The following is a 21853-nucleotide window of genomic DNA, read 5'->3' as shown; positions in this document are numbered from 1 at the left end:
ACTATAACAATCTTATTTCGAGTGGAAATCTTACTTGAAATTGTTTTCGTGTCATGATTCTGCTTCAAGAACTTTCAAGCCATCCAAGGATCCTTTGAAGCTAGATCTATTTTTATCATTTCCAGTAGGTTTATCCAAGGAACTTGAGGTAGTAATGATGTTCATAATATCATTTGATTCATACATATAAAGCTATCTTATTCGAAGGTTTAAACTTGTAATCACTAGAACATAGTTTAGTTAATTCTAAACTTGTTCGCAAATAAAAGTTAATCCTTCTAACTTAACTTTTAAAATCAACTAAACACATGTTCTATATCTATATGATATGCTAACTTAATGAATTAAAACCTGGAAACACGAAAAACACCGTAAAACCGGATTTACGCCGTCGTAGTAACACCGCGGGCTGTTTTGGGTTAGTTAATTAAAAACTATGATAAAATTTGATTTAAAAGTTGTTATTCTGAGAAAATGATTTTTATTATGAACATGAAACTATATCCAAAAATTATGGTTAAACTCAAAGTGGAAGCATGTTTTCTAAAATGGTCATCTAGACGTCGTTCTTTCGACTGAAATGACTACCTTTTCAAAAACGACTTGTAACTTATTTTTCCGACTATAAACCTATACTTTTTCTGTTTAGATTCCTAAAATAGAGTTCAATATGAAACCATAGCAATTTGATTCACTCAAAACGGATTTAAAATGAAGAAGTTATGGGTAAAACAAGATTGGATAATTTTTCTCATTTTAGCTACGTGAAAATTGGTAACAAATCTATTCCAACCATAACTTAATCAACTTGTATTGTATATTATGTAATCTTGAGATACCATAGACACGTATACAATGTTTCGACCTATCATGTCGACACATCTATATATATTTCGGAACAACCATAGACACTCTATATGTGAATGTTGGAGTTAGCTATACATGGTTGAGGTTGATTCCAAAATATATATAGTTTGAGTTGTGATCAATACTGAGATACGTATACACTGGGTCGTGGATTGATTCAAGATAATATTTATCGATTTATTTCTGTACATCTAACTGTGAACAACTAGTTGTAGGTTACTAACGAGGACAGCTGACTTAATAAACTTAAAACATCAAAATATATTAAAAGTGTTGTAAATATATTTTGAACATACTTTGATATATATGTATATATTGTTATAGGTTCGTGAATCAACCAGTGGCCAAGTCTTACTTCCCGACGAAGTAAAAATCTGTGAAAGTGAGTTATAGTCCCACTTTTAAAATCTAATATTTTTGGGATGAGAATACATGCAGGTTTTATAAATGATTTACAAAATAGACACAAGTACGTGAAACTACATTCTATGGTTGAATTATCGAAATCGAATATGCCCCTTTTTATTAAGTCTGGTAATCTAAGAATTAGGGAACAGACACCCTAATTGATGCGAATCCTAAAGATAGATCTATTGGGCCTAACAAACCCCATCCAAAGTATCGGATGCTTTAGTACTTCGAAATTTATATCATATCCGAAGGGTGTCCCGGAATGATGGGGATATTCTTATATATGCATCTTGTTAATGTCGGTTACCAGGTGTTCACCATATGAATGATTTTTATCTCTATGTATGGGATGTGTATTGAAATATGAAATCTTGTGGTCTATTGTTACGATTTGATATATATAGGTTAAACCTATAACTCACCAACATTTTTGTTGACGTTTAAAGCATGTTTATTCTCAGGTGAATACTAAGAGCTTCCGCTGTTGCATACTAAAATAAGGACAAGATTTGGAGTCCATGTTTGTATGATATTGTGTAAAAACTGCATTCAAGAAACTGATTTCGATGTAACATATTTGTATTGTAAACCATTATGTAATGGTCGTGTGTAAACAGGATATTTTAGATTATCATTATTTGATAATCTGCGCAAAGCTTTTTAAACCTTTATTTATGAAATAAAGGTTATGCTTTGTTTTAAAAATGAATGCAGTCTTTGAAAAACGTCTCATATAGAGGTCAAAACCTCGCAACGAAATCCATTAATATGGAACGTTTTTAATCAATAAGAACGGGACATTTCATTACACACCTCGTAACAAAAATCTAATAAAACTTTGATCGGTTAAGATAGCTACCTGATCATTTATTTCAATAGTACTTAATAATTCTACACACCATTCCCTATATACAGGCCTATGTATAGTGAATAAACATTCTCAATCGTTAAAAGTAGAATTACCATACCTTTGGTAAAGTAATTCCCTGATTCGTTCGGCTAATCCCACTGTTTCTAACGGTTCCCAATCTATCACCCTGGGTACTTCAACATCATTTGACTGAAGAATGTGTAAGTTTCTCTAATATTTTGGATAATCTATCCAACGTCTGTCAAATCTTAAATTAGGGTGTAAATCTTCCTCGTGTATATTTGAATATGAAATGAATTGATGCGGTAGATTTTGTCGGTATTGGTCGTTAATCTCCTGTTCGTCTGCATTCTCAGGAGGAGCATTGTAAGCCTGGGAAGCGGATGAAGATTCACCCCTTTCAGTCTGCAAAACATATTAAACACAATTTTTGTGCATCCAAATATGCATTAGTGTTAGCAAATTCATAAATCAAAACAATTATAATGACATGTTTAAACAATATTAAACTTATACACAATTTCATAAAATTAACAATTCTACACTTTTACAAATAAACATATATGAAAATGTATATAATGTATACAATGTTCATAAGTATTCTACTCAAATAACATGTCAAAATAACCATTACTAGCAATTAAACAAGTTTCAAATGACATTCATATTAAATTAATCAAGTTCATGAATTTTAGACCTAAAAAGTCCACTTTAATGCTCGAAAATCACGTTTAGGATCAAAGTTTTGATCAATTAGCAACCTAAACATGTTACACTACTTAATTAAGCATGAACTAATAACAAAATTCGGCCATAACTCGTTTATATCAAAAAGCTCCAATTTTGCTCAAGAACACAAACCCTAGATTGTTAAAAATTTGAAGTTTAAGGCTTCTAATCATGTTAAATAGCATCAATCTAGGTTATACAAGCATAATACATAAACAATTTAAGCACAATTAGGCTAGAGTTCATCAAAATTATATTTGGTATAATTTTGCTCAATAACACTATAAATCCGAATTAAAGAGTGTATTGTGTAGAAATTTACCGTTCTCCTTGAAAAACTTCTTGGTAGGATTCTTCTCATCATGATTTTAGTGAAGATTTGTTGAAAATAGGTAAAAATCGCGAATTTTGTGTGTGTTTTTGGGTATTTTTTGCAGAAAAATATGTGTGGTGTGTGCTTGGGGACTGGTCTGTCGACCAGTTATCTGTTCTGGAAATTAGAAGCTCCGCGACTGCGGTGGGTTATCCACTCACAAGCTCCGCGACTGCAGTGTTTTTTTTTATAAAACCTTTAGCTATTAAAACAATTAATTAATTAATTTTTAAAATTTTGTTTGCTTTTAGATTGAGTTCGTTTCGATATGTTTATCGAGTTCGTCCCTTGACAAAATTTAAAAATTGTCATTTTAAAGCGATTTTTAAAAGTAAAGATTTTTGGATTTTTAATGTTTTTGGCATACTTTAGATCAATAAAATTAAAAATAATGATAACAAAACTTGTCGCTCCGCCCTCGTGTAATGCAATTTCAGTTCCACGACCTAGTCTTCAACTCACGATGAATTTTAGAAATCATATTTTTAACTTAATGAAATAAAGTACATTTTTTTTTTAAATTAACACCAAACTTAAATTTAAAATGCATATTAATAAAATATCATATAAATATTATTAATATATATATACATTAGTTTACAAACTTATATTTAAAAATAATATAGTTATATATTAATTTTAAAAATAGGGTAAAAATAAAATAAAAATCTTTTTGGTCTTTTATCCCACTTTAATCAATCAAATATTAACAAAAATATACGTCCCTCTTTTCGGTAAAGTAATTTCGGCTATATTACCTAGTTTTACTCCTGACGAATTTATGAAATATTTTGGATTGATTGATTAAAGATATTTATACCTTATGAATAAACGGTAAATTTCGCAATGATGAATTAAATTTTTATCTGATATTAATAATTTCGGTTTATTATACCTAATTTTATTGAATATCAATTTAATACTTTATAGCGAATGATTCAACGTTTATTATCAAAAGGTTAAAAGCAATAAATAAAAAATAAAAACTGTACATACTTACCAGTGAGATAGAATTCTCAGAGACCTGCTTTAGTCGACTCATAAGAGAGTCGTTCGATTTGGTTCTCCATTGCTACATAAGCGTAACCTCGATTTTTCAATAACTTTTCTTCTAGACATATGAACGGTCCTTCTCTGCATAAAGTAACGAACTCGGTATTGGAATGTGTTTGATTGTTCGAATATTTCCCTTCGTGTGACCAGTTTCCGCATTTATGACATCTTTGAAGGTGTCGTGCTCTTATTTTTGTTGCGGATTTTGATTTTCCTCCACCAAAATGTGTCTTATTATGATTGTTCCTGAGTTCTTTCCTTACTTCGTCCATTTTTCCTCTTATGAATGATACCAGTTCACTCGGGAAAGTGTTATTATTACGTTTAGTAATCATAGTGTAAGAGCCAAATATTTCATTGTACATATGTGTAATTAAGTTATTCAAGTTGTGGGGGTTTTCGTTGTGTATTTTAAAATAGAGAAGAATCTGGACTGGACGATCTGCGCGCCGCGCGGTCCAGTGGCGCGCCGCGCCATTACGGGCTGACAGCTCATCTCTTGCTTTTAAATTAGATATTTTAAGGGCTTTTTGGTAATTTCACATGGGACCCGACTTTAAGGCTTGGGATCAGTTGTTGGAGTCTCATTTACTCCATTTCCATGTACCTTATCACTTTCCATTAAATCCTAGAGAGAGAGAAAGTTCTAGAGTGAGAGAGCTCCATTAAAGGAAGAAAGAGGTTGAATCGGGTCTTAGTGCGAGTTCTAAAGTCGTTCATCTAGTCGCTAGCTACGTGGTGATTGTGTTGGTAAGTTATAAAACCTAATTTCTTACTTTAATTGTATTAAGGGTTAGGGTTTGGGTAGTGTTGCACATAAAACCCATTTGTTAGTGAATTAGGGGTTTTTGGGTGAATTTGGGTCATGTAGACTCAAAGTTGACTAACTAGGATTTTCAAAGTATTAATTTATGTTTATGAGCTTAAATTGGTTAGTCAAATTACTAGCACACTTTTATATATGTGAAGGGGTGTTAAGTGGGTTAGTGGATGACCTGAAATGGGTGTGTAGACCTTAAATTGGTCAAATGGGTCAAGGTGGACCTAAGTTAGTTAATGTTTGTGATTAATGCCTAAACCTTGTTTTGAAATATGTTTTAAACCTATCTTGGCTAATGTTAGGGTTTTGGTATGAGTTGACCCAAAATTAGGGTTAAGGGTGCAAATGGGTTGAAATTGCACTTTGGGTCAAAATGGCTTTAGAATGGTGAAATAATTGGTTGACCAACTTGAGTTTGTGATTGATAATATGTATAATGTGATAGGTACGTTACATTGAGGTTTTGCAAGCTCGGGTATCTTTTCACAAGAGATTTTGAGGTGAGTGGAATAATTATATGTGTAGGTATATAATGTATCTATTTGTTGTGGCATGAAATGTGTAGTGTCGATGTGCTAAGACACCACGTTTCACATGATGAGTGAAGCATCGAGGTGTTAAGATGCCACTCGGGGTGAAGCATCGAGGTGTTAAGATGCCACCTAGGGGTGTAGTGTCGAGGTGTTAAGACACCACTCCATAAAATAATGAGTGAAGCACCGAGGTGTTAAGATGCCACTCGGGGTGAAGTACCGAGGTGTTAAGGTGCCACCCTAGGGGTTAGTGATACGAGGTGTTAAGTACCCTAACGGATGTTATGAACATCGATGGCGTTTTCGCGAGCTCCATTCCCTTGTACGATTGGTTAACCATGGTTATTGTGTTGTAAGTGTAAGCATATTATATTATTCGAGTTATATTTATATGCGTTGCTATGCAAGCTTGTGGTATTGGAGATTTATGGCTCATATTCGAGATTATAAGCTAATTGTGTTGCTAACATGTATGCGGTGTTTGAGTAAGTGATTGCAAATAGGTATATTATATATGTATGTGTATAATTATTGCATTCACTAAGCGTTAGCTTACCCTCTCGTTGTTTACCTTTTTATAGGTTCGGTTGTGGACAAGGGTAAGGGCATCATCTTGGATTAAAGATCCCGTTGTTGTTAGGGAACGCTTTTGGAGATATTAGCTTTTGAAGTTTGACCGAGACTTGGGTAGTTTAATCCCAAACACCATGCTCGTAGTGTAGTTTGGTACTTAAACTTTTGATGGTCGAAACTCATATTTTGTATTAAACTTGCAATTGGGACGTGTGGGCCCTGCTTCGTAAAACTCATTTTATTAATGGAATGTGTTAGTTTTACATATTTGAATATGTTGTTAAAAGCGTTTTGTCTAATTATGTCGGGAAGTGGCCAATCTTTTTCACATTTCAAGACTTTTTGGACAGACCAGATCGGCGCGCCGCGCGAGGTTCTGGCATGCCGCGCCAGTAGCTGAACAAACAATTTTTTTTTTTTGATATTTTTCCGCGGGTTCGATTGTGGTTTGGTTTGGGTTGTTTCAAGTGGTATCAGAGCATGGTCTAAGGGATTTAGGCGACTTGAGATAGGTGCCTAGACTTAGACTTTATTGTGTGTACGCTTTATGCGGGACTTGTAGGACTTTGGGTCGGAACGAGAATTCTTAGTGCTAGTGTTTATGTGAATTAACCATGCACTAATTGTTTTGTATTGTTTTAGCAATCATCAAGCGAGATAGACGTGGTACTAGCGAGTTAATGCGACGTGCTCGCGTAACAACTATTAGCTATCGTTGTTACGGGTGTAAATCGTATCAAACAAGCAATGTACGACGATTTTTGAGCAAGATGGGGTGGTGTGGTGTACATGTATATACTTATGTGTTATGTCCTTTCGTTCTTTGTTTAACCTTTTCCGTTTTATAGAATGAAGACGAGAAACGGATACAATAACGATATCAGAGGTACAAGCGAGGACTCCGAATTCACGGCCAAGGTTGAGGACATCTTGAAGAACTACAAGGAGGATTTTCTTGTTAGCGTGAGGAAAGTTTTCAAAGAATCTGTTGACGAGAAAATAACCGATTTAATTAATGAACGAATGAAGGCCACTGTCGAAGAGGCCCTTGACACTAGAAATGTTTATCCTCGTGGTGAAGGAGGCGAAAGGAGGCGGGACTTCCACTATAAGAACTTCAAGGATGCTCAACCCCCGATGTTTAATGGGGTGCGAGATCCGTTGAAAAGCACGTGTTGGATTTCTGATATCGAGGGGGCTTTCCGTACCACGGAGTGTCCTCCCAAAAAGAAGGCGAGGTATGGTTCTAGTATGTTGAGGGAAGAAGCTAAGTTGTGGTGGGACGATAAAATCAATTTATATGGTGAAGAGCAATGCATGAGCTTGACATGGGAGGAGTTTAAGAAGGAATTCTTCAAAGAATACCGAACTTCTTCCGATCTTGATAGAATCCGGGACGAGTTGCACCATTTGCAACAAGGTTCAATGGACTTGGTCACACTCAAGTCTACCTTTTTGGCAAAAACTCGTTTTTGTCCGAAATATGTGGGTGACGATCACAAGCTAATGAAAGATTTCTACCGTACTTTGAATGATGAGTTCAAGGAAAAGATTAGTCGGGGTATGGCTAAGTCTTTTGATGAGTTATTTGAATTGGCTCAGGGTTTTGAGCCGGATGTTCCAAGAAAAAGCGATTTCACGTTTTCCAAAAGAAAGTTTGAAGGTTCTAGTCATTATAACTTTTCGAACAAGAAGAACAAGAACAAGAAGGGTTCCGAGAGTGCGAATAGTTTGAAGAAGGGCGCTTCCGGGGGTTTTTCTTATACGTGCTACAATTGTGGGCAACCGGGTCATATGGCTCGTGAATGTCCTAAACCATCTTTCGGAAACAAGGTCACTTGTTTTAATTGCGGTAAAGAAGGGCATAAGAAGCCGAAGTGTCCCGATTTGCGAAACAATAATGTGAAGCGGTTAGAGAAGGCGGCGGGTACGGCTAGGGGTCGCAACTATTTTATGACCAATGATGAAGCCAAACAATCGAACGAAGTTGTCTCAGGTACTTTCATGGTTAATTCTAATCCGGCAAGGATTCTTTTTGATAGCGGTGCAAATTTGTCGTTTGTGTCTCATAAATTTGTCCCTAAACTTAATAGACCGTTAGCTAAGTTAAGTCATCCTGTAGAAGTCGAAATAGCGGACGGCAAGACGGTGCTAGTGGTCGATGTGTGTAAAAATTGTGATGTTGTGTTTGGTGCCGAAAACTTTAAGATAGATCTCATTCCGATGACCTTGGGCGATTTTGATATTGTTGTGGGTATGGATTGGCTCGATCATAATAGAGCCGATATTGCATGCCATGAAAAATTTATTCGTGTGAAGACCCCAAGTGAAGGAGAGTTAATTATCCATGGTGATAAGCGTAGAAGACTTGTGCCATTATGCACTTTTGCATGGGCACGTCGTCTCCTCGATAGTGGTGGCATGGCTTTTCTTGCCCATATTGTTGATACTCGTGATGAGCCACCACCCATTCGTGAAATTCCGGTGGTTAGTAAATTCGAAGATGTTTTTCCGGACGAGTTACCGGGTGTTCCGGCGGAAAGACAAGTTGAATTTCGCATTGAGTTGGTTCCGGGGGCTACCCCCATTGCTAAAACTCCTTATCGTTTAGCGCTGACGGAAATGCAAGAGTTGTTAAATCAAACCCAAGAGTTGCTTGAGAAGGGTTTTATTCGACCGAGTGCTTCGTCATGGGGCGCTCCGGTTTTATTCGTAAAGAAGAAGGATGGTAGTATGCGGATGTGCATCGATTATCGGGAGTTAAATAAAGTAACGATCAAGAATCGTTATCCATTACCTCGGATTGACGATTTATTTGACCAACTCCAAGGTGCAACGTATTTCTCTAAAATCGACCTACGATCCGGCTATCACCAAATGCGGGTTCTTGAGGAAGACATCGAGAAAACGGCTTTTCGAACGCGTTATGGACATTTTGAGTTTGTGGTTATGCCTTTTGGTCTTACGAATGCACCGGCGGCATTCATGGACCTTATGAACCGAGTGTGCCAACCTATGTTGGACAAGTCGGTAATTGTGTTCATCGACGATATACTTGTTTATTCGAAGCGTATGAACGAACATGAACGTCATTTGCGTGAAGTATTGAAGGCGTCACAAAAGGAGAAGTTGTATGCTAAGTTCTCCAAATGTGAATTTTGGCTAAGGGAGGTTCAATTCCTTGGCCACATTGTGAACAAAGACGGTATTCAAGTAGATCCGGGGAAGATAGAGATGGTGAGGAGTTGGAGACAACCGACTACGCCTACGGAAGTCCAAAGTTTTCTCGGATTGACCGGTTATTATCGTCGGTTTATCCAAGACTTTTCTAAGATCGCTTCTTCATTGACGAAATTGACAAGGAAGAACGCGAGGTTTAATTGGGAGAACGAACAAGAAATTGCTTTTCAATTGCTAAAAGAGAAGTTGTGTCAAGCTCTGGTGTTAGTGTTGCCGGAAGGAGTGGAAGACATGACGGTTTATTGTGATGCTTCGTTAAATGGGCTCGGGTGTGTTCTGATGCAAAGAGGTAAAGTAATCGCTTATGCCTCTCGACAATTAAAGGAACACAAAATGAGATATCCGACTCATGATCTTGAGTTGGCGGCGGTGGTTCATGCGTTAAAAATTTGGCGCCATTACTTGTATGGTGTCAAGAGTACAATTTATTCGGATCATAAGAGTTTGAAACATCTCTTTAATCAACGAGATTTGAATTATCGTCAACGTAGGTGGATGGATGTGGTGAAAGATTTTGATTGTGAAATACTTTATCATCCGGGCAAGGCGAATATGGTCGCGGATGCGTTAAGTCGAAAGAGTCATCACCCGGCGTTACGATTGGGATTGTTACGTATGATTATTACTAACGATTTTCTTGAAAAACTTGGTGTGATTCAATAGAGGCTTACGTTCACAACAAGCATGCGGAGCGAATTATGGGGCAATCGGAATTCATTACTATGGGTTCGCGTGGTTTGTTGTCTTTTCAAGGAAGGGTGTGGGTGCCTAAGATCGGTGATTACCGGCGGGTGCTACTTGATGAAGCACATAAGTCAAAGTATTCCATTCATCCGGGCGTGACGAAAATGTATCATGATTTGAGGAAGGATTATTGGTGGCCGGGCATGAAACGTGATGTTGTAAAGTATGTTGAGCAATGCGTCACGTGTTTGCAAGTTAAGGCCGAGCACCAAAATCCGTATGGTAAGTTACAACTGTTAGAAATCCCGAAATGGAAATGGGAGCACATTACCATGGATTTCATTACAAAGTTACCTAAAACGGCGAGAACCCAATTTGATTCAATGTGGGTGATAGTTGATCGATTGACGAAAAGTACTTTGTTTCTTCCCATTAAGGAAGCGATATCGTCGGAGACCTTGGCTAAGTTGTTTATCAAGGAAGTCATCTCTCGACACGGAGTTCCTATATCGATTATTTCGGATCGAGATACTCGTTTTACATCTCGGTTTTGGGAAAAGTTTCATGAAGATATGGGTACACAATTGAAATTGAGCAGGGCGTATCATCCTCAAACGGAGGGTCAAACCGAACTTACGAATCAAACTTTGGAGGATATGTTACGGGCAGTGTTGTAAATCTCCCGAGATCTCCCCGAGATCTCCTCCGAGATCTCGTTTTTAGAAGGCAACCGAGACGAGATGTTCATCTCCCGAGATTTCTCGGTCAACGGGGTCAAACTTAGTCAAAGCCATGATTTCTCGGATATTCTTTCCAATTTGTAAGATTTTCTTGTAAAATTCGTAATTTCTAAGATTTTCTCGCTCATTTCTCATATATTTTTGAAAAATCTCGTAAAAACGTATATAAATATACAAATATTTATGTTTTTATGTATATTTTTATTAAAAAAAAAACTATAAAGTCAACGTAAGTCAACGTCCGAGATCTCCCCGAGATTATTCCGAGATGCCGAGATCTCCCTAAAAAAGTCCAAACGAGATCTCCCCGAGATCCGAATTCTCCAACCTTGGTTACGGGCGTGTATTATTGATTTTGGTGGTAGTTGGGACGAGCACTTATCTTTGGTGGAATTCTCGTACAATAATAGTTATCATACTAGTATCGGGATGCCGCCATATGAGATGCTTTATGGGCGTAGGTGTCGAACCCCGATTTGTTGGGGAGAAATGGGACAAAAGGAAATCGGGAGTACCGATTTGGTCTTAGAGACGAATAGCAAAATTGATATGATTCGAGAGCATTTGAAAAAGGCTCAAGATAGGCAAAAGTCGTATGCCGACAAACGTAGATGAACGATCGAATTTCAAGAAGGTGACATGGTGATGCTTAAGGTTTCGCCATGGAAGGGTATTATTCGATTTCGAAAATGGAGAAAGTTAGCTCCTCGGTTTATTGGACCATTTAAGGTTTTAGCTAGTGTTGGTGAAGTCGCGTATCGTTTGGAATTACCCGAAGAGCTTGCGGGGATCCATAATACATTTCATGTTTCCCATCTCCGTAAGTGTCTAGCGGATGATTCATCTTGGGTACCATTAGACGAGATTGAGCTAAATAATAAGTTAGAGTATATTGAGGAACCGATTTCCATACTCGATGAGAAGGTCAAAAGGTTGAGACATTGATAATGCTAAAAACGAACATATATTTCATAGAATTATCCCTCAAGAAAGACAAGCTTTTAGTTGTGATTGTTCTATTTACAAGTGATATTCGTTTAAATAATAAAAGGTGAAGACAAAAGACAGATTCGACAAATTGAAGACGCAAACGACCAAAAAGCTCAAAAGTACAAAGTACAATCAAAGTGGTTCCAATTTTTGATTAGAAACATCTCAAAATTACAAGAGTACAAGAAGCAAAATGCAAAATACAAGATATTAAATTGTACACAAGGACGTTCAAAAATCCGGAACCGGGACTAAAGTCAACTCTCAACGCTCGACGCAACGGGCCGAAAATTACAAGTCAACTATGCCTATAAATATAATATAATATATATATAATTATAATAAAATTATATATATATTATATATTATAAAAATCCAGCGGCTATACTGTTGCAAATCTGAATGGCAGCTGAAACCGACGGCCATGCGATCGCATGGCCTGGAGGAAGAAATCCCATGCGATCGCATGGCAAGCTGGGACAGGCCTCACCTATAAATCTCGCATGTTTTGGACGTAAAAAACACACCTTTTTCTAATTTCTTTCTCTTATCTAATGTACCAAGTATCAATCCAATTAGTAATCTCAATTAGTAATTTTAATTTTAAGTTAGTGATAATAATAAGGTTGGGTTAGTCGAATGTTTTAAAGTCTTGTAAGTCGGAACTCTGTCTGTGTAACGCTACGCTATTTTTAATCACTGTAAGTTATGGTTAATGTTATTTTTAATTTAATGTCTCGTAGCTAATTTATTATTATGCTTATTTAAGACGAAGTAATCATGATGTTGGGCTAAAAATATTAAGATTGGGTAATTGGGCTTTGTACCATAATTGGGGTTTGGACAAAAGAACGACACTTGTGGAAATTAGACTATGGGCTATTAATGGGTTTTTATATTAACTAAACGATACCTCGTTAATTTAATATATAGACTTATAATTTGACGTATTTATATATAACCACATACGCTTGACTGGGTACGGTGGGCGGGATATCTATAAATACCAATAATTGTTCATTTTACCGGACACGGAACTGGATTAATAGTTAATAGACTTGTTGAAACAGGGGTGGATTACATTCAAGGGTAATTGGTGTAATTGTTAACAAAGTAATAAAACCTTGGTTTACACGCAGTCGATAACCTGGTGTATTCATTAAACAAAGTATTAAGACCTTGTTACAATTCGAATCCCCAATTAGTTGGAATATTTGACTTCGGGAATAAGAATAATTTGACGAAGACTTTCGCACTTTATATTTATGACTGATGGACTATTATGGACAAATCCGTATGGACATATCGAATAATCCAGGACAAAAGATAATTAACCCATGGGAATAAACTAAAAATCAACACGTCAAACATCATGATTATGGAAGTTTAAATAAGCATAATTCTTTTATTTCATATTTAATTGCACTTTTAATTATCGCACTTTTATTTATTGTCATTGTATTTAATTGCACTTTTAATTATCGTACTCTTTAATTATCACAATTTTATTTTATCGCACTTTTATTTATCACAATTTCATTATCGTTATTTATTTTACGCTTTAAATTAAGTCTTTTATTTATTTAATACTTTATATTAGGTTTTAACTGCGACTAAAGTTTTAAAAATCGACAAACCGGTCATTAAACGGTAAAAAACCCTTTTTATAATAATAATATTACTTATATATATATTTGTATTTTTATAAATTTAAAAATTATAGCGTTAAGCTTGTTTAAGTGTATCCCTGTGGAACGAACCAGACTTACTAAAAACTACACTACTGTACGATTAGGTACACTGCCTATAAGTGTTGTAGCAAGGTTTAGGTATATCCACTCTATAAATAAATAAATATCTTGTGTAAAATTGTATCATATTTAATAGTATTTCGTTGTAAAAATAATACTATTTCCTAGTACGCCTCGCACACATCAAGTATTTTTGGCGCCGCTGCCGGGGACAATTCTGCTTAAACGCCGAAAGCGCAACGCTAAATATATATATAAAAAAAGATTTTTATTAATTTTTAGTTTACTTTTATAAAAATACGCTTTTGTAAAAATACATTTTAAAAATACAAAAATATAAAAAGAAAAACAAAATTTAAATATTTTTAAGAGATTGTTAAATATATAAGTTTTATAAAGTTTCTTTATTTTTATTTTAGTTTGTAAAAATTTAAGTTTTATATAAATATTTTGTATAAATATAAAACAGAAAAAATAATAAAAAAATAATAATAAACATTCGGCCCGATTACCGTTACAGCCCAACCCTGGCCCGAAATCTAAATCCATGCGATCGCATGGAATTTTAAAGCGAAGACCATGCGATCGCATGGCCCTGTCTGACACGTCAACAGTCAACCCTGATTCTGCATTAATTACGGAGTATTATTTAATTAATAATTAGAAACCCTAATTAGGTTTGAGTTTTTAATTAATTAGTTTTTAGAATTAATTTGTATTTTAAGTTTATTTAGTTTTTATAAATTATAAAATTAATAGTTTTATAAAATAAATAATATAAAAATAATATTTTTATAAGATTGTACTTTTTACAACTTTAAGTTTATCTTTTTATATTTTGTTTCTTTTTATTCCTTTTAGCGTAATATTTGTATTTTTCGCTCGTATTTAGTTTTAAGTCATAGTTTTTGCCATAGTTATTTTTACTTCTAGATTTTTAGGCTTTGCCGTAAAATCCCTTAAGTGCTTTTTCTTTAGACTAAGATTTAGGTGCTTTAGAATTTTGCGACGCCTTTTTAAGATTTTAGTACCTTTATAAGTTATTGCCATTTGGGATATAGTTTTTTCTTTTAAGCTTTAATATTTTTAGATGCAACTTTTAATTCTTAGTTTTTAGTTCCTTTTTAAGTTTCGACGCGCTACTTTCTTATTTTTATTTTGCGACACCTATTATTTTTCGACCTTTTATTTTTCGACGTTTTTCGACGCGCTCTTTTTCTTTCTTATTTCTCGACATTCTAGTTTTAGGACTTAGATTTTTTTTTCTATTTCTTCTCTAAAATTTCTTTAAATTACGAAAAATTATTTTAAGTGGTTAAATTGATAGACATCAAAATTTTCTGGTTCGTAGTAATAGTTGAATTTGTACGTGGACCGGGTTATTGGAGCCAAACAGTACTCAATTATATTGAGACCAAACGAATCCTGCCCCTCTGCTGCATCTTTTGGCTATTCGAAACGTGGGCAAAATCAGAAAAGTCTATTAATTTGATAACTTATATAATTTTTCTTATTTTTATAACTAATAGGATATTCAGTGAATGCACCGAGCAAAACGTTCACCACCTTTTGTACGTTCACCACCTGTAACTCGATCAAGACATCTAGCAAATATTGTCGCCGTTGATTTTTCTTTAGAATCGTCATCCAGTCGACCAATTACTCCAATTCAAATTTTCGATAATCCATTTTTTGAACCCGACCTCACAATTGAGAATCCGGAGAATATTCAGGGACGATTCATAGATCATGAACCACTAATCTTTCCTCCGGAACCACCAATCATTCAAATGGAGATTGTCGAGGAACGAACCATTAAATCAGAATCCTCTAGTGATTCAGATTCAATAAATTCAATTATGGAGAATCTGGAACCTCTAAGTATGGAAGGCCGAATGAGAGCTAAACGCACTGGCCAAGGTCACGCAATTACTCAACCAGACATTAATGCGCCAGATTATGAAATCAAAGGACAAATTCTACACATGGTAACTAATCAATGCCAATTTAGTGGTGCACCGAAGGAAGATCCAAATGAACATCTTCGTACATTTAATAGGATCTGCACACTATTTAAAATAAGAGAAGTGGAGGATATATCTCATGTTATTTCCCTGGACTTTAAAGGGAGAAGCCAAAGATTGGTTAGAATCGTTACCTGAAGGGGCGATTGATACATGGGACGTTTTAGTTGAAAAATTTCTTAAACAATTCTTCCCGGCATCTAAAGCCGTGAGACTTCAAGGAGAAATTGTTACGTTCACACAGAAGCCAAATGAAACTCTATATGAGGCTTGGACAAGATTTGGAAAGTTATTGAGAGGATGTCAGCAACATGGTTTAGACACTTGTCAAATAGTACAAATATTCTACCAAGGATGCGACAGCACTACACGAAAAGACATTGATATAGCAGCTGGTGGTTCCATTATGAAGAAAACCGCAACTGATGCTTACAAAATTATTGATAACACTGCTTCCCACTCACATGAGTGGCACCAAGAAAAAGATATCGTTAGATCATCTAAAGCTGCTAGAGCTGATTCTAGCCATGACTTTGATTCCATTTCCGCAAAGATAGATGCTGTCGAGAGACGAATGGAAAAGATGACTAAAGATATTCACTCAATACGAATTAGTTGTGAGCAGTGTGGAGAACCACATTTGACAAAAGATTGTCTCAGTATTGAATTAACAATGGAACAAAGAGAGAATGTTTCATACATAAACTGTACAAATCCAGAAAATTTTAATGTCTATCAATTTAACCACTTAAAATAAATTTTCGTAATTTAAAGAAATTTAGAGAAGAAGTAGAAAATTCTATGTCCTAAAAACTAGAATGGCGAGAAATAAGAAAGAAAAAGAGCGCGTCGAAAAACGTCAAAAAATAAAAGATTGAAAAATAATAGGCGTCGAAAAATAAAAATAAGAAAGTAGCGCGTCGAAACTTAAAAAAGAACTAAAAACTAAGAATTAAAAGTTGTGTCTAAAAATATTAAAGCTTAAAAGAAAAACTATATCCCTAATGGCAATAACTTAAAAAGGGACTAAAATATATAAACGGCGTCGCAAAATTCTAAAGCACATAAATCTTAGTCTAAAGAAAAAGCACTTAAGGGATTTTACGGCAAATCTTAAAAATCTAGAAGTAAAAATAACTATGATAAAAACTATATCTTAAAACTAAATACGAGCGAAAAATATAAAAATTACGCTAAAACGATAAAAAGGGGTACAAAATATAAAAATAATCTTAAAGTTGTAAAAAGTACAATTTTTATAAAAATATTATTTTTATATTATTTATTTTATAAAACTATTAATTTTGTAATTTATTAAAACTAATTAAACTAAATATATAAATTAATTAATAAAAACTTAAACTAAATATTAATATAAAAAACAACCCTAATTAGGGTTTAGATAATAATAATAATATATACTCCGTAATTAATGCAGAATAGGGTTTCCTGTTGGCGTGTCAGACACACTCATGCGATCGCATGAGATATTGCTTTCGGGCTCATACAATCGCATGAGCCAGGGTTTTGGGCCAGGTTACGGGCTGCTACAGTACGGGCCTCGAGTTTTAATATTTTTTTTTTCAGTTTTCTGTTTTAAATTTTCTGTTTTATATAATTATAATATATTTATATAAATTAAATAAAACTTATTTTTTATAAAATAAAGATAAAGAAACTTTTATAGAACTTATATATTTAACAAACTCTTAAAAATATTTATATTTTTGTTTTTCTTTTTATATTTTTGAATATTTAAAACGTATTTTTGCTAAAACTTATTTTTATAAAAGTAAACTAAAAATTAATAAAAATCTTTTTTTTATATATAGCATTGCGCTTCCGGCGTTTAAGCAGAAATGTTCCCCGGCAGCGGCGCCAAAAATACTTGATGTGCGTAGAGGTGTATATGAAATAGCTTATATTTTACTAGGAAAAACTATTAAATACGATACAATTTTACACAAGATATTTATTTATTTATAGAATGGATATACCTAAACCTTGCTACAACACTTATAGGCAGTGTACCTAATCGTACAGTAGTGTAGTTTTTAGTAAGTCCGGTTCGTTCCACAGGGATACACTTAAACAAGCTTAACGCTATATTAGTTTTAATCTTTAAAAAAATACAAATATATATATATATATATATATATATATATATATATATGTATATATATATATATGTATATATATATATATATGTATATATATATATATATATATATAAGTAATATTATTATTATAAAGGGGGTTTTTTACCGTTTAATAACCGGTTTGTCAATTTTTATAACTTTAGTCGCAGTTAAAACCTAATGTAAAAATATTAAATAATAAATAAAAGACTTAATTTAAAGCGTAAAATAAATAACGATAATGAAATTGCGATAAATAAAATTGCGATAAAATAAAATTACGATAATTAAAGAGTACGAAAATTAAAAGTGCAATTAAATACAATGACAATAAATAAAAGTACAATAATTAGAAGTGCAATTAAATATGAAAATAAAGGAATTATGCTTATTTAAACTTCCGTAATCATGATGTTTGACGTGTTGATTTTAGTTTATTCCCATGGGTTAATTGTTCTTTGTCCTGGATTATTCAATATGTCCGTCTGGTTTTTGTCCATAACAGTCCATCAGTCATAAATATAAAGTGCGAGTGTCCTCGTCAAATTATCCTTATACCTGAAGTCAAATATTCCAACTAATTGGGGACTTAAACTGTAACAAGGTCTTAATACTTTGTTTAATAATTACACCAGGATATCGACTGCGTGTAACCCAAGGTTTTAATACTTTGTTATCAATTATGCCAAGTGTCCTTGTACATAATTTCACCCCTGTTTTAATAATTCCATAGACTATTAATCCATTCCCGTGTCCGGTTAAATGAACGATTATTCGTACATATAAATATCCCTCCCATCGTATCCGATCGAGTGTATATGGTTATTTATAGGGACGTCCAATTGTAAACCTTTATATTAAAATTAACAAACAATCATTTAGTTAAACAAATATAAAGCCCATTAATAGCCCATAGTCTAATTTCCACAAGTGTCGTTCTTTTGTCCAAACCCCAATTATGGTACAAAGTCCAATTACCCAATTTTGGTAATTAGCCCAACATCATGATTACTTTATTTTAAATAAGCATAATAATAACTTAGCTACGAGACATTAATGTAAAAAGGTTGAACATAACTTACAATGATTAAAAATAGCGTAGCGTTACACGGACAGAATTTCGACTTACACCCTTACAACATTCGCTAATATACCCTTATTATTAGAATTAAAATTCAAATTAAAATTAAAATTAAAATTATAATATATATATATTATACGTTGAGTAAGAAGAAGGAAAAAGATGTGTTTGATGTTCACCAAACTGCGAATTTTATAGGCATGTGGGCTGTAAAAGGGGCTCATGCGATCGCATGAGTTTTGCTCTTCAAGGCCATGCGATCGCATGGCCAGCTGGGGAGGCTCAAATGTCTTTGTTTTTTTCTGCCGACGGTTTTTATAATATAATATAATATATATATTAATTTTAAGAATTAATTATATATTATATTATATTCATGTGCATAGTTGACTTGTAATTTTTAGTCCGTTGCGTCGAGCATTGAGAGTTGACTCTGGTCCCGGTTCCTGATTTTCGAACGTCCTTGCGTACAATTTAATATCTTGTATTTTGCGTTTCGAATCTTGTACTCTTGTAATTTTGAGACGTTTCTCATCAATAATTGGAACCTCTTTGATTGTACTTTGTACTTTTGAGCTTTTTGGTCGTTTGCGTCTTCAATTCGTCGAATCTGTCTTTTGTCTTCACCTTTTATTATTTAAACGAATATCACTTGTAAATAGAACAATTGCAACTAAAAGCTTGTCTTTCTTGAGGGATAATACTATGAAATATATGTTCTTTTTTAGCATTATCAGCAATCAACAAGTATCTAACAATACTTACAACCAGCAAAGACCTATTTTTCAAAATAAACCACCACAAACCGATGATAAAAAGCCAAATTTAGAAGATATGATGTCGAAGCTAGTTGATTCTCAAACACAATTTTTCATATCTCAGAAACAAACCAATGAACAACATGCTCAAGCATTTAGAAATCAACAAGCTTCTATTCAAAATTTGGAACAAGAAGTGAGCAACCTAGCAAGGTTGATAGGTGAAAAAAAACTGGGAAGTCTACCTAGTGATACAAATGCTAACCCCCGGAATGAAACAGCTAAAGCTATTACCACAAGAAGTGGTATTACACTTAAACCACCTGAAATACCTATAATTTCTGATGAAGCTATTCCTACTCCACAAGAACCACAATCTGATCAAGATAAGGAAAAAGAACCGGTAGTTGAAAAGGTTAATGAAGATAACACAATTAAGGCTAAACCTTATGTTAAACCATACCAACCACCAATTCCTTACCCGAGTAAAATGAGAAAAGAGAGACTTGAAGCCGAGCAATCCAAATTCTTGGATATGTTTAAACAGATAAATGTCAATCTTCCTTTCATTGATGTGATTTCAGGAATGCCTAGATATGCTAAATTCTTGAAAGATCTAATCACAAATAGAAAGAAAATGGAAGAACTCTCGGCTGTTACTATGAATGCTAATTGTTCTGCAGTGTTGTTGAATAAGATATCAGAAAAATTATCTGATCCAGGAAGTTTCACAATTCTATGTTTTCTGGGTAGTCTTAGTTCAATAGAAGCATTGGCAGACTTAGGTGCTAGTATAAATTTAATGTCGTATTCATTATACGCTAAACTAGACCTTGGAGAATTGAAACCAACACGAATAAGCATACAACTAGCCGATCGATCAGTAAAATATCCTAGAGGGATAATTGTGACGACCCGGAAATTTCCGACTAAATTTAAACTTTATCTTTATATTATTCTGACACGATAAGCAATGTTTGTTAAGTTAAATCTCAAGGATTTTAAACTATGTTTATACATTCATTTAAACCTCGACCAAATTCCAATGATTCACGAACCAATAGATGAACATGTATGTATATGTGTATATATTATAAATTGAAAATGTCAACAAAGTATTTAAACGTATAATGCTTTATATGAACGTATTAGTTCCAATATGATTATCGACGAAATTAAATATATATATATATATATATATATATATATATATATATATATATATATATATATATATATATATATATATATATATATATATATATATATATATATATATATATATATATATATTAAATGATTGAATTATCAGAAACATTGAATTATGATTACAAGTCTCTGTTGAGAGGTCCACTATGATTTGAGAAAATCTATTCCTCTTAACGATATTCGGAATAATTTGTAAAGCTATTTATAAATAAAAACAAAAAGTGTCATTTACGAAAGTTAGACAAAAGTTAGTGGAGAATTGGTTTCCATAATATTCTATTAATCTATTTTCAAACGTACAAAGACGTTTTCAGTTTAAAAAGAACTTTATTATTAAAACGTATATAACTTTTATAAATATCTAGAATCACTTTTGACAACTCATTACTTAACCAGTATAATAAATATAACGATATTTATATTTTATTTCATTAAATATATATAATGATTTAAATTAATATAATATATATTTATACGCGTATTATACATACATAGTTTTTATACTTTTACTATACTTTAACTTTACCTTTACTTTACTTTTACTTTACTTTAACTTTAATAATTCATACTTTAATAATTCACTTTAATAATTCATACTTTAATAATTCACTTTAATAATTCATACTTTAATAATTCACTTTAATAATTCATACTTTAATAATTTACTTTAATAATTCATACTTTAATAATTCACTTTAGTAATTCATACTTTAATAATTCACTTTAATAATTTAAAAATCAATTATAAATAGAATTCAATAGGTTTCATTATTTCATAGAAACTTGAAAATATATTTCTCTAAACTCTCTCAATCGATTTATATATATATATATATATATATATATATATATATATATATATTTGCTCTGTATTATTTCAAGATATTATTAGTATACATAAAATATTGCGACGGAGTGCTGTCCGAGTGATTTCAAAATAGTTTTTTTTAATGAGTCGAAGCTAAGGAAATTATGGGTTATAGCTATGGAGGTGATGGGTATGGTTCA

The sequence above is a fragment of the Rutidosis leptorrhynchoides genome, chromosome 4 (assembly GCF_046630445.1).
Source record: "Rutidosis leptorrhynchoides isolate AG116_Rl617_1_P2 chromosome 4, CSIRO_AGI_Rlap_v1, whole genome shotgun sequence".
Taxonomy (NCBI): Eukaryota; Viridiplantae; Streptophyta; class Magnoliopsida; order Asterales; family Asteraceae; genus Rutidosis; species Rutidosis leptorrhynchoides.
This window is presented reverse-complemented; position numbering follows the sequence as displayed.